Below are 13,254 nucleotides of genomic sequence, written 5' to 3'. Positions count from 1 at the left end.
TTAAAGTAAGTCTTGACAAATCTCTGTAAACCCACATTTTTTTTTTGAGGTCTAATTTCTCGCTGCCTGAAGTGCAAATGTGTTTTGATCAAGCATCAAAGACTTATTGAATTATAGAATTTGATAGCTGACAAGAAGTTCAGAGGTTTAATAGACAAATTGCTTTCTTTTTTACAAATTATATATATATATATATATATATATATATATATATATATATATAATATACTTTTATTTATTTGGCTGTACCAGGTCTTTCTTAGTTGCAGCATATGGTATCTTGTTCCTTGTCCAGGGATTGAATCTGGGTCCCCTGCATTGGGAGCACAGAGTGTTAGCCAATTTGACCACCAAGGAAGTCCCAATAGACCAAGTCTTTATGTTATGGCTAAAGAAACAGGTGCCTAACTTGTTCAAGGCCAGACCATGAGGTCAAGGCCAGATCTAGGACTTGAGTTCAGCTCAGTTGTGTCCGACTCTTTGAGACCCCGTGGACTACAGCACGCCAGGCCTCCCTGTCAATCACCAACTCCCAGAGTTTACTCAAACTCATGCCCATTGAGTTGTTGATGCCATCCAACCATCTCATCCTCTATCGTCCCCTTCTCCTCCTGCCTTCAATCTTTCCCAGCATCAGGGTCTTTTCAAATGAGTCAGCTCTTCCCCAAATGGCGAAAGTATTGGAGTTTCAACTTCAGCATCAGTCCTTTCAATGAATATTCAGGACTGATTTCCTTTAGGATGGACTGGTTGGATCTCCTTTCAGTCCAAGGATCTCTCAAGAGTCTTCTCCAACACCACAATTCAAAAGCATCAATTCTTCGGTGCTCAGCTTTCTTTATAGTCCAACTCTCACATCCATACATGACTAGTGGAAAAACCATAGCCTTGACTAGACGAACCTTTGTTGGCAAAGTAATGTCTCTGCTTCTTTATTATGCTGTCTAGGTTGGTCATAACTTTCCTTCCAAGGAATAAGCGTCTTTTAATTTCATGGCTGCAGTCACCATTTGCAGTGATTTTAGAGCCCCCCAAAATAAAGTCTGCCACTGTTTCCACTGTTTCCTCATCTATTTGCCATAAAGTGATGGGACCGGATGCCATGATCTTAGTTTTCTGAATGGTAAACTTTAAGCCAACTTTTTCACTTTCATCAAAAGGCTCTTTAGTTCTTCTTCACTTTCTGCCATAAGAGTGGTGCCATCTGCATATCTGAGGTTATTGATATTTCTCCCGGCAGTCTTGATTCCAGCTGTGCTTCTTCCAGCCCAGCATTTCTTCTGATGTACTCTGCTTATAAGTTAAATAAGCAGGGTGACAATATACAACCTTGACATGCTTCTTTCTCAATCTGGAACCAGTCTGTTGTTTCATGTCCAGTTCTAACTGTTGCTTCCTGACCCGCATACAGATTTCTCAAGAGGCAGGTCTGGTATTCCCATCTCTTTCAGAATTTTCCACAGTTTACTGTGACTGTGTTGTTAAAGGCTTTGGCATGGTCAATAAAGCAGAGGGAGATGTTTTTCTGGAACTCTCTTGTTTTTTCAATGATCCAGTGGATGTTGGCAATTAGATCTCTGGTTCCTCTGCCTTTTCTAAAACCAGCTTGAACGTCTGGAAGTTCACAGTTCACATATTGTTGAAGCCTGGCTTGGAGAATTTTGAGCATTACTTTATTAGCATGTGAGATGAGTACAGTTGTGTGGTAGTTTTGGCATTCTTTGGCATTCTTTGGGATTGGAATGAAAACTGACCTTTTCCAGTCCTGTGGCCACTGCTGAGTTTTCCAAATTTGCTGGCATATTGAGTGCAGCACTTTCATGCATCATCTTTTAGGACTTGAAGTAGCTCAACTGGAATTCCATCACCTCCATTAGCTTTGTTCGTAGTGATGGTTTGTAAAGCCCACTTGACTTCACATGCCAGGATGTCTGGCTCTAGGTGAGTGATCACACCATCGTGATTATCTGGGTCGTGAAGATTTTTTTTGTACAGTTCTTCTGTGTATCTAGGACTTGGCAGGTCCTAGATCAAAATTCAAGTTATTTGTTTCTTAGGGAAAGGTACTTTCCACTAGTGTTGATCTGGATGTTGAGATTAGGTGTGGGTAATACCCAACCAAGAGTTGTATGAAATCCAGCCCTCCAAATCAGTCGCATTAGCCTGTTAATCACATGACCCAAAGCTGTTGATTAACTGATGGAATACTTCACTGTAAAGAAGCTTGCAATAGTTTCACAAATATGAATACAGCAAAACCCAATATGAGATTTCCCTGGTCTGTGTTTTCATACAAAAATGTGTTTGTTATTGAAATGGTAAGTACTCTAGGATGTTCAAGTTAGAAGGAACTTAGAAGTCATCTAGGGAAAGCAGCTTCCAGACTTTGGAGTGTCTTTTTTAGAATTATAATACTATTTTCTATAAATAGTGTTAAATGGGACAAAAATATAGTGAGTGAGTGAGTGAAAGTTGCTCAGTTGTATCTGACTCTTTGCAACTCCATAGACCGTATAGATCATGGAATTCTCTAGGCCAGAATACTGGACTGGGTAGCCTTTCCCTTCTCCAGGGGATCTTCCTAACCCAGGATTGAACCCAGGTCTCCCACATTGCAGGCAGATTCTTTACCAGCTGAGCCACAAGCGAAGCCCAAGAATACTGGAGTGGGTAGCCTATTCCTTCTCCAGGAGATCTTCCCAACCCAGGGATCGAACCAGGGTCTCCTGTACTGCAGGCAGATTTTTTTTTTACCAACTAAGCTATCAGAGAAGCCTCATTGGGACATAAATATATAAATCAAATAAAATAGGAACTTCACTGCTTGAAAAACATAGGTGATCTACTTATATAGCCTTTCTCTGAACCTCTAAAGTAGCTTCTAAAATATCTCTTTGAGACAAAATTTGAAAGTCACAAATGTAGCCCACAACTTTCATTTTATCAGTCCAAATATTAAGGCCTAAAGAAGAGATTTAATTTGCTCAAGGGGAAATGCAATGTGTACAGCAGAGTAATTTCTGGAGCCAGAAAATCTAGGTTTGACTCTAATGTTTCTGATCTTAAAATAAAAGTGTCTTCTAATGACACAAGTAACACAAGAATATATTTTTATTGTGAAAGACTAAATGGTAAAGATGTACTTGGGATAAATCATAAAAGTGCTCTCCCAGAACTTCTCTGGTGCTCCAGTGATTCAAACCCTGTGCTTCCACTGCAGGGGGCACAGATTCTATCTCTGGTCCAGGAACTAAGATCCCTCAAACTGTATTTGTGGGACAAAAGCCAAGAATGTGCCCTCCCACAATCCTACTCTCTTTCCCAGAGTTAACCCATGACAGTATTTTGGGTTTTACACATAATTGAAAAGGTCTCTGTATTACTTTGCTAGAACTGCTGTAACAGACATACACTGGGTGGCTTAAACAACAGAAATTAATTTTCTCACAATTCTGGAGCTAGAAGTCCAAGATCAAGGTGTCAGTAGGGTTGGTTTCTTCTGAGGCCTTTCTGCTTGGCTTGTTGATGGCCATCTTTCTCACATGTTTGCAGATGGCCTTTCCCCTTGTGTGTCTATGTTCTAATCTTCTCTTTTTAAAAGGATACCAGTCATGTTGGATTTAGGGCCCAGTCATTGGACCTCATTTTACTTTTAAAGGCCTTATCTTCAAATACAGTCTCATTCTGAGGTTCCAGGGGTTAGGTCTTCGACAGAAATTTGGGAGGAACAATTCAGCCCATAACAGGGTCAATTTTGCCTGTACCTGAATGCTAGCTCAGCAGTCTCCAGAGTTGTACTGTCCAATACAGTAGCCAATAGTCACCTGCAGCTGAATTGAAATTATTTAAAATTAAACAAAATGAAAAATTCAGTTCCGCAGTCAGAGTAGCCATAGTCCAAGTGCTTACTGCCCACGTGTGGCTCCTGCCAACACCTTGGACAGTGCAGCTGTAGCGTGTTTTCATCAGTGCAGAAGTTCTACTAACTAACACTGCTCTAGAGTTTCTTCTTCTGAAAAATGAAGCAAATGCCTTTTGGATTCTACAAGGACTAGATAATATTAAGCATGCGTTGGACACATGGCAGGGTGTCTAATCAATGCTAGCTGAGTGTTGACTCAACAGTGAGTAAATAGTAATACTAGGATCAGAACCTACTGTTCCCGCCCCATTGTTCCCCCAGAATAGTCACAAATGAGTCACTTGTGAAACATAGTACACAAATAAGATCAGGCAAGAGGGTGAGATGGGATGATGATTTTAAATACATGCCTGAAAAGAGTCTTTATACCCAGATCAGAATAAGCTGTGTTTTATTTAATTCTCTCAAGGACTTTGTAAAGAAGATATTTCTGTACCCATTACTATACCCATGAGTGAGGAATGAAATAAATACAGCTCTTGAAAGCTAGGTAACTCCCTCAAGGCCATACAGCAGAGTCAACAGTGAGTCAGTAGCAATATCAGGACTAGAATCACTGTTTCCTCCCTTCCGTTCACCTAGGATAACCAAAAATTGAGAAGTCATTGGGAAACACAGATCTCTTAAGGAGACAGGAAATTCAAACCCAGATAGAATTTCAAATCCCTTCTACAACATTGGTTCCCAGATTCATTGAATCATTGACCCCTCAGTAAACATTTTTGTTTATATCCTTACACACACATATATATGTAAATTATAGATGTATTACTATAATATACAATATAAAGCACACTCCATGAAAAAGTGTTAATCAGGCAGTAACATCCTACTCTTTGAGACCCCATGAACTTTGGCCCACCAGGCTCTTCTGTTCATGGAATTCATCAGGCAAGAATGCTGGAGTGGGTGGCCATTCCTGGTCTTCCTGATCCAGGGATCAAACCCAAGTCTCTTACCTTGCAGGCAGATTCTTTACCTTCTGAGCCACGGGGGAAGCCCCAACATATTACTGTCATATATACTATAAAACACACTCCATACCATGCACTAAAAAACATAAAAATAAATGTTTTAATTCTTTTTCTCATGCTCTAGTCTTTCACATGCTCTCTAGGATGCTGGCCTCCCTTCCACTTTGGAAACCACTGTTCTAAACCATATCACACACAGAGAAAATGTGCAGTGGGAAAATGTGCAACTTACAAGCCCTGGAATCTTAGCTTCCATCCGCTCCTCCAAACCACTCTGAAAAGAAACATAATTGGACTATAATGTATTCAACGTCAGCTGCATTCTTAGAGTAAATAGGGCTTTTCACTATTTCTCCTGCACCAGTGGTCTGACATTTGTCATTGGCTCTTATTTCCAAGAGAGAGTTAATTTAAAACTACCATTCAAAGGTTGCCCCTGGCCATGTGGTTCTTTCATGAAAGGCAGAGAAATGGGCAAAGCAACAAGAGCACCAAAATGGTTCCTTTTTCCCAAGATGTATATATATATAGTCATCCTCACTGCAATGAAATGAGACTTGGAGAAACAAATAATTGATGTACTTGCATCATTCAGATTTTTTTTTTTTTACTGGCCTCCTTGTTCTTATGGGACCATATACCCGTGCTGATTGTAGTGATGATAGGGTTCCTTATATAATGCCTTTATTTTAAAGGCATCATCGAGTGTTTGATTCTCTCTCAGATGTGATTCTCCTCTCTCTGTCTGTTTCTCTCTGTTTCTCAAGCAATGGGAGGGTATAGACAGGTGTTATTATTCCCCTTTCTCTTTTTAAAAATATTTATTTTTATTTATTATTTGTGCTGTGTCTTAGTTGCGGCATGCGGGATTTTTTATTTTTGTGGCGGCATGCAAAGTCTTAGTTGCTTCATGTGGAATCTAATTCCGTGACCAGGGATTGAACCTGGGCCCCTGCATTGGGAGTGAAGACTCTTAACCACTGGATTACCAGAGAAGTCCGTATTATTCCCTTTTTTTTTTTTTTTTTTTTTAAACAGGTGAAGAACTTGATTTGAGCGGTGAGGTCGTATAGCCAGTAAATGGTAAAGTGAGAACCTGCTCCAGGTTCTCTGCCTCAGAGCCTATGCCCTGAGGGAAGTTGCAGCTGATCTGATCGCTCTGTGTAGTTGGGAGAGAGGACAGTGCAGGGGCAGGACCCTGCAGGTCAGAGCAACCCTGCCGTCAGAGCAGCAACTCAGCTGCATCTAGCCCTGAGAGGTTAGCAGGGTCTAATTTGCATCAGTGGTCCCCGGGGTTCAGGAGAGGCTGATTTGTATTCACTGTTCAGCCAGGGTAAAGCCTCTAGGAGGAGCCCGAAGCAGTGCAAACCCTTAGGTGGGTCTCACAGGACCAGCAAATTGACAGATGCAGATTAACACAAGGAGGTTCCAAAGAGGATCAGTGGGATCATTTTAGGAGTGATTGCTATGGCTTGAGTGGCATCTATCACTGCTCACATATATCAACAATTTGTTGTTGCTGTTGTGTCGCTAAGTCGTGTCTGACACTTTTGCGACCCTATGGACTGTAACCCACCCAGGCTCCTCTGTCCATGGAATTCTCCAGGCAAGAATACTGGAGTGGGTTACCATTTCCTTCTCCAGGGGATCTTCCCGACCCAGGGATCAAACCTGCATCTATCTCTAGCACTGTAGGCAGATTCTTTACCACTGAGCCAGCAGCGAAGCCCTCATATCAACTATAGAAATGCTTTTGAATCCAGTCTTTCTTTTTATCCCTGCTTCTCTTACTACCTTAGCTCAGAAGTCTTGCCTAGATTTTTTGGAGAAGCTTCCTGCTCAGTTTTCCCCACCTCTCTTCCATCTCTCACGCTGCTACAAGAATGTCTGCCTTTGGAAACACAGATCTGAGGATGGCAGCTTCCAACTTAAAGACCCCTGCCCCCATTAACACCCCATTAGTATGCAGTCATATTAAAAACTTTGACATACCTTTTCGTTTCTTCTTCTCGCTGCAGATTAACATTCCAACCTTTTCTCCCACCACCCTACTTTCCTTTATCCTATCTTCCAGCCTCTCCAAGCTAATCACTATTCTCTAAAAATAGCCAGCCCTCTATCATGCCTCTCTGCTCTGCTCACACTCCATCCTCTGCCTGGAATGTCCTCCCCTCCTTACCTACCCCCCTCGGGTGGAATCTTCCTTGGCCTGCCATGAGCAGTTCAAATGCCACCTCTTCAGTGCGGGCCTCCACACCTGCCCCTTTCCAGGTGGGATATGCCACTCTGTGTGCTGGCCCCCAAACACTCCTTTCACATGCCTCCTTCAAGGAATTTTGGCTGGTTTGTCATATGTCATTTTTGCTCATGAGATAGTGAACTCCTTAGGGGAACAGAGGGCATCATATTTATCTTTGTGTCCTCTGTGTTGGCACCTGCAGGCATTTGAAAAGTTTTGGTTGAATTTATTCATCTAACTGAGTGGTTTTGAGAAGTCTTGAAAGGGGTAAATTCCTTCCAGATCTTAGATAAACAGCAAAGGAGACAGCACAAAATCAGCCAGAAGAAGTTCCTTATTTAAGCATGTAACCACTCCATACAGCCTGAAATAGCACCAGGTTGGAATGGACAGAAATGGGTTTCTAGTCTTACCTCTGCCATGAACTGAGCTGTGTGCCCTTTGGCAAGTCAGTCTCCCTTTCTAATTTCCTTATTTACAAAATGTTCATGCTGGGAATTCCCTGGCAATTCAGTGGTTGGGTCTCCATGCTTTCACTATCGAGGGCGAGTGTTCAATCCCTGGTCGGGACGCTAGGATCCTGAAAGTTGCACAGCACAGCCTAAAGTTCATGCTGGACGAAATGACTTTAAGGTGTCTTCTAGTTCTAAAATGTGAATATTCTTATTTTCTAGTTAGGGAAAGTAAGTCTCTATTTTCTTTTGTGTGTGATGATCCCTTAGCAAAAAGAGCAGGCATTCTATATTGTCATAGAAACACCGTTCTCCTACTGTGGCCCTATTACATAAAATGTATTAGAGATAGTACCAAATATTTTATGAGGCAATAGTTCTTGATATAGGGTAAAAAAAAAAAAAAAAGCAAAATTAACTAACAAGAAAGCTCCTTACTGACAAAATGTTAGGGCTTTGGTCCTTTAAAGTTGAAAGATCATGCATAAGGCCAAGAAAAAGACCTCAGAAAGATTAGTTGATCTGATGGGTTCAAAAAGATGGAGGAGAGAATAAAGGGTCAGGTGATACACGAAGATGGTTTGGAGGAGAAGGATGAGATGCTTAGAGGTGGGGTTTTAAACTCAAGTCTTTGGGGAAGGCAGTCTACAGTATGTCACAGGGGCAAAGAGAATTGGAAATCCTCAAGGTGTTGAGTGAAGTGATGTCACAGCACCTAACAATTTCCTTTTGTGTACAGGAAACTTGAAAGTCTTCTAGTACTCTGAAATGCTATTTTTTAAAACTAGGCTTTATTTCTTAGAGGAATTTTAGGTTCATGGTAATGTCGTGTGGAAGGTACAGAGAATTTTCATATACATGCACAGCCTCTTCTGATACATGTCCTCCACAGAAGTGGTACATTTGACTGAATCAATGGACCTGCAATGCATATCATTATCATCCTAATTCCATAGTTCTACATTAGGGTTCACTCTTGGTGTTTTATAGTCTATGCATTTTGACAAATGTGTAAGGACATGTTCCCACAGTCATATTTTCATACAGAATAGTTTCGATGTCCTATAAATTCTGTCTGCTGTGTCTATTCAATCTCTTTCACTCACTAACCTCTGGAACTTTTTATTGCCTCCATGGTTTTGCCTTTTCTGGAATGTTATGTGGTTGAAATCACATAGTATTTAGCCTTTTCTGATTGGATTCTTTTACTTCATAATATGCATTTAAGCTTCCTTCATGTCTTTTCATGGCTTGATAGCTTTTTTTTTTTTTTTTTAGTGTTTAGTATTATTCCATTGTCTGGATGTACCACAGTTTATTAGCCATTCTTCCACTGAAGGACATCTTGAGTGCTTCTAAGTTTTGACACTTATGAATAAAACCGCTATAAACATCCATGTGCAGGTTTTTAATGTCTTCAGTTCTTTTGGGTACATACTAAGGAGTGCAATTGCTGAAGCATATGGTAAAAATATGTTTAATTTTATAAGAAACTGCCAAACCATCTTCCAAAATGGCTGTATTATTTTACATTCCCACCAGCAATTAATGAGAGTTCTTGTTGTTCTATATCCTTGTCAGCATTTGCTGTTGTCAGTTTTCTGGATTTTGGCCATTCTAAAAGGTATTGATTTTCAGTTCCCTAATGATATATGATATTGAGCATCTGTTCATCTATTTATTTGCCATCTGCATGTCTTTATGGTGAGGTGTCTGTTCAGGGCTTTTGCCCATCTTTTATTTAGGTTGTTCATTTTCTTACTGTTAAGTTTTAAGAGTTCTTTGTATGTTTTGGATAACAGTCCTTTATCAGATATGTCTTTTGCAAATGTTTTCTTCCATCTGTGACTTGCATCCTTATTCTGTTTTCACTGCATGAATTTCCAGCATGAACATTTTGTAAATAAAGAAATCCAAAAGGGGGACTGACTTGCCAAAGGGCACACAGCTCAGTTCATGGCAGAGGTAAGACTAGAAACCCATTTCTGTGGATCAGGTCTCATGTTTAATAGATCCTTTCAAGCAAAATTCTACTTTTAAATTGTTGAGCAGAAATCCTTTTTATCCAGAAATTTCTTTCTAACCTATAGAAATAGACTATTTTCATTTGTATTTCCTTGATTTAAGAGTTATAAATAGAAGTTGGGGAAATCATCTGTCATCAAATTTGAGTTATAACTTGGAGGATGTATTTCAAAGATCCATTGAGGGGATGACTTGGGGTTGGGAGACTTCAAGCCAATTTCTTTTTCTAGAAGATTGTATTTATTTATTTTTAATTGATGATTGCTAGGTAATATTGGTTTTATTTCTGTCAGACATTAACATGAATTAGCAATAAATGTATTTATATCCCCTCTCTCCCACCTACTACACTTTCTCGCATCTCTAGGTTATTACAGAGTCCTGGTTTCAGTTCAGTTCAGTTTAGTCGCTCAGTCGTGTCTGACTCTTTGCGACTCCATGGACTGCAGCGCACCAGGCCTCCCTGTCCATCACCAACTCCCGGGGTCCACCCAAACTCATGTCAATTGAGTCAGTGATGCCATCCAACCATCTCATCCTCTGTCGTCCCCTTTTCTGCCTGCCCTCAATCTTTCCCAGCATCAGGGTCTTTTCAAATGAGTCAGCTCTTCGCATCAGGTGGTCAAGCCAAAGTATTGGAGTTTCAGCTTCAACATCAGAGCCCTGGTTTGAGTTCCCTGAATCATATAGCAAATTTCCATTGACTATCTCTTTTACACATGTTAGTGTGTATGCTTCCACCCTACTCCCTCCATTCATCTCACCCTCTCCTTCCTCTCTCCCGCCCTTGTCCATAAGTCTGTTCTCTATGTCTGCATCTCCACTGCTGCCCTGAGAATAGGTTTATCAGTGCCATCTTTCTAGATTCCATATATGTGTGTTAATATGTGATATTTGTTTTTCTCTTTCTGACTTACTCCACTCTGTATAATAGGCTCTAGGTTCATTCACCTCATTAGAACCTATTCAAATGTGTTCCTTTTTATGACTGAGCAATATTCCATTGTATATATGTACCACAGCTTCTTTATCCACTCATCTGTCGATGGACAGCTAGATTGCTTCCATGTCCCGGCTATTGTAAATAATGCTGCAATGAACATTGGAGTACATGTGTCGTTTTCAGTTTTGGCTTCCTCAGAATATATGCCTAGAAGTGGTATTGCTGGGTCATATGTTGGTTTTATTCCTATTTTTTAAAGGAATATCCATACTGTCTTCCATAGTGGCTATAGCAATTTACATTTTCACCAGCAGTGCAAGAGGGTTCCCTTTTTTCCATACCTTCTCCAGCACTAGTTGTTTGTGGATTTTTTGATGATGGCCATTCTGATCAGTGTGAGGTGGTATCTCATTGTAGTTTTGACTTGCATTTCTCTAATAATGAGTGATGTTAAGCATCTTTTCATGTATTTGTTAGCCATCTGTATGTCTTCTTTGGAGAAATGTCTGTTTAGGTCTCTTGCCCACTTTTTGATTGGGTTGTTTATTTTTCTGGTAATGAGTTGTATGAGCTGCTTGTGTATTTTGGAAATTAATCCTTTGTCAGTTGTTTTCTTTGGTATTATTTTCTCCCATTCTGAGAGTTGTCTTTTCACCTTGTTTATAGTTTCCTTTGCTATGCAAAAGCTTTTAAGTTTAATTAGGTTCCACTTGTTTATTTTTGTTTTTATTTCCATTATTCTAGGAGGTGGGTCATAAAGGATCTTGCTATGATTTATGTCATACAGTGTTCTGCTTGTGTTTTCTTCTAAGAATTTTAAAGTTTCTGGTCTTACATTTAGGTCTGTAATCCATTTTGAGCTTATCTTTGTGTATGGTGTTAGGAAGTGTTCTAATTTCATTCTTTTATGCTTAGTTGTCCAGTTCTCCCAGCAGCACTTATTGAAGAGACTGTCTTTTTCCCATTGTATATTCTTGCCCCCTTTGTCAAAAATAATCTGGTATCCATAGGTGTGTGTTAATTTCTTAAATTCATTTTTGCTATATCTGAGGTCATAGACAAAGGGATTTAAACTAATGTCCCAAAAACCCACAGTAGATAAAACTTATTTCTGACTACGTATATATAATATTATGGCAATGTCTGTCAGCTGGAATGTGGGTTAAGTAGATGGTGAGTTGATGTGACTGAGGAACAGTTTCCTAAGAGGATTAGCTGGAACCCAAGAAAGGTCTGTTTCCTGGATGAGAGGAGAGCTTTGCCCCATGAGTATTTGAAAGAAAGGGGTCAGAGCAATAAGGAGCTCTAGTTACAGAATGCCACGGTGGTGGAGGGTGGCCAAGTATATGGTGTGACAACTGTGGATCTTTTTATAGATGTGGGTACTTTTATAGATGCTGAGATATGCTGCTGGTGGTTGTGCTGTAGTTATTGTTGACTTGCTTAGTGATATTTTGAGTCTATGAATTCTTTCTAGTGAGTTGTCTCCAAATGCTAGAATTTGAAAGTGCTCCAAGAACTCGTAGAGGCCACAGAGCCAGTACAGTTAAACCACAAAACTCGAACATCATGAGACACTGTAGTATTTTCAGTCTGCAAAGAAAGATTGCAGTTTTCATTTTCTGATGGATATGGGAAGGTAGATAGCAGGGGACCAACTTCAGTAAAAAATGTTTTCCTTATAGATCCTATGCTAGCTGAAAATTGAATACCATATTCTGGAGATTGGGAAGGAATACTGAAAATAAAAATCATGTTCCAGGAGGTAATAAAGAATCTTAGAATATGCCATGTGAGGAACAGCCCAAGGAACCAGAGAAGAACTGGTGATGGAAAACCTATAGCAAATCTTCAAATACCTGATGAGCTTCAATATATATAAGGAAACAATACATTTGTTTCAAGGAAAAATTAGGACCAATAAGAATAAACATTATAGATAGGCTGATATTGTTTCAATGTATAAAAAATCCTTTTAACAGTGCATCCTTTTTAACTTTATGGCAATTATAGAAAAAGAAAGAATTTGTACAGCTCATTGTAGAAAAGAGTGGTTCAATGACTCCTGCCTGCCTGAGGGCTGAGATGTTTAATATCTTGACAACCTTGACATGTTTAATATCTTGACAGCACATTTATGGGGAAATTCTTTAATAATATGATCAGTGGTCTCTGAAAAAAGTAAATTCCTTATCATAGGCAACCTTCAGGCAGAGTTTGGAAACAATCTAGATGGGCCACTGTAATGGCAATTAAAAAAATTCTTTAAAATGTGTGAACTTTTCATTGTATTGTTTTATGAATTCTGACAAATGCATGGACTCCTACAACTACCACAGCAATCAAGATACAGAATCATCACCATCCTCCCAAATTATTTTGTACTTCCCCATTGTAGTCAAATCAACACCCATCCCTTAGCACTGGCAACCACTGACCTGTTCTCTACCGTCAAGTTTTTACTTTCCCGGTGAAAGTGGAGAGAAAGTGAAAGTGGAAGCTGCTCAATTGTGTCCAACTCTTTGAGACCCCATGGACAAGACAGTCCATGGAATTCTGCAGGCCAGAATACTGGAGTGGGTAGCCTTTCTCTTCTCCAAGGGATCTTCCCAACGCAAGGATTGAACCAGGGTCTCCTGTATTACAGCTGGATTCTTTACCAACTGAGCTGTCAGGGAAGCCTGGGACTTTCCTAGAAT

The sequence above is a fragment of the Muntiacus reevesi genome, chromosome 5 (genome assembly GCF_963930625.1).
Source record: "Muntiacus reevesi chromosome 5, mMunRee1.1, whole genome shotgun sequence".
In the NCBI taxonomy this organism is placed as follows: Eukaryota; Metazoa; Chordata; class Mammalia; order Artiodactyla; family Cervidae; genus Muntiacus; species Muntiacus reevesi.
The sequence above is the reverse complement of the archived record's forward strand: the minus strand, read 5'-3'. Positions refer to the sequence as shown.